General features: G+C 29.2%; 1 long non-coding RNA gene across 1 annotated transcript; it reads left to right on the forward strand.

The window, feature by feature from the left end:
* The first annotated feature begins 291 nt into the window (after positions 1 to 291).
* On the forward strand, positions 292 to 1060 carry LOC123274165. The gene is made up of 2 exons (XR_006511460.1): positions 292 to 834; positions 984 to 1060. It is a non-coding gene; the product is annotated as an uncharacterized LOC123274165 (long non-coding RNA).
* Positions 1061 to 1833: the final 773 nt, after the last annotated feature.

Genomic DNA, 1833 nt, shown 5'->3' on the forward strand with positions numbered 1-1833 from the left:
TTGTTGAGCTCGAAGAGCTCAGAAACGTCATAAGTGCACTTTCAAGCATTTAGGTATGGAATTGGCGGGAAGTTGCAGGGATGGCCTTTAGGGTCAACCGTTTTCCCGATTTTTTTTTATTTTTCATCAAAGATTTATAAATTTGAAAAATAAAAAGCATGTAATTTAATTTTAATTTCAAAGCTCCGGCGCCACAACACTCACAGTAAATGCAATGCATGCGACTTTATTACAGATACTATAGTAAATTTACATATACTTATTTTACATAGAGATGTTGAAGCATGAATTTATTTTGAACCTGAAATATTTTTTTACAGACTTAATCTTGAATAGATTTATTGTACATGGACTTATTCTTGCTTATAATTATTGTCAAATAGAAAAATTTTTCCCATACAAATATTCCCTAGAAATGTATTCAATAGAAATGTCTAACATGGAGTTATTTACATAGAGATGTTTCGTGTACGTTTGTCATTATATACGGGTGAAATACATGTCGCCGACTGTACTAAAAGTACGTATGTTTACGTAGATCTGTTTTATTTTTTCCTGGTATATGAAATAACAGAAGCATAATTACGAAAATTAATGAAGATGTTACTCTGATGAGAAATTTGAATTCGAAAGATAATTTGTCTATAAAAGCCGCTTTATGAACGCTATCTGCAGTATATTTATAGAATTAAATGATGTTACACGCATCACCTCACAATCAATAGTCATTGTCAGTGCACGCATACAGAGTACAGAACGTGAGTGGTTAACGCAATATCGATGCCCTCTTTAGACCTAGATGCTAAATAAAACTTAAAATATTTCAGTAGTTTAGTAAGTCTTCTAACTTTATTTCCATTCTATATTGACTACAAGCAATCAACTACACAATAAAACGTTCTAGATTCTAGTAACTTAGTATTGTTTTTTTGTGCCTACATCAGTGTCCACGCTACGAATTTGATGGCTTTTTACTTTTCCAGTGTTTATTAATCATGAGTTTTACCACGTTTTGAGATAACCCTCAGTTAAAGTGGAATACAATCATTCATGGTAAGAAGCTTAATTATTATGTGGTTTCAAATGTATTTTAACTCTCATGCGACGAAAGATAAAAAAATATTTATAACCAATAAAATACATAAAATCTGAATGTATTCAGTACATTTCATTCAACGAATTCCGGTCTGAGCGGTTTAATCAAGAGTAAATAAATAATTTCAATTGTTGAGACTAATTGATTCAAGAGTATATAAACTTTTAAAATTTTTTGGCGTTTACTCTTAATTCTTCTTCGAACGAAATCTTCGTTTTTTTTACAGTAATGGTTGTTTTCACTTCTCTAAACAACAAAGGATACAAAAATTTTGAGAACAAAAATTTTTTTTTTTCAAAATCCTAGTGTTTCAATGCCATTTTGAGAAAAAAGACTTCCATATCGAATTCGATTAAAATGTTTAGATTTTTTAATCAGCCATAAATTTGTCAAAAGTTACCATTTTGATGTTGCTTTTTCTATTAGAAAAATTTCAATTTACTTCTCGATGATTACCGCGCATCACATGAGCTCATTTTTTTTTAATTCATTAAATTTGTAAATTTATGAATTGGACGAAATTTTCGTTTTTTTAAAAATAGCTGTTTTATTCAGAATTTAAATTTTTTTTTCCAAAATTTACTGAATGCTATAATGTTTATTAAAGTGTAAGAGTTCTTAACGTCTTTCTTGGTTAAAAAATAGAAATATATTTTTTCGATATCACATTCTGAGGATATTCAATTGTTTAATGTAATGCCGGGAAAGTATACGGGTCATTCCACCAAATAAGAACA

Source organism: Cotesia glomerata, unplaced genomic scaffold (assembly GCF_020080835.1).
Source record: "Cotesia glomerata isolate CgM1 unplaced genomic scaffold, MPM_Cglom_v2.3 scaffold_2440, whole genome shotgun sequence".
NCBI lineage: Eukaryota > Metazoa > Arthropoda > Insecta > Hymenoptera > Braconidae > Cotesia > Cotesia glomerata.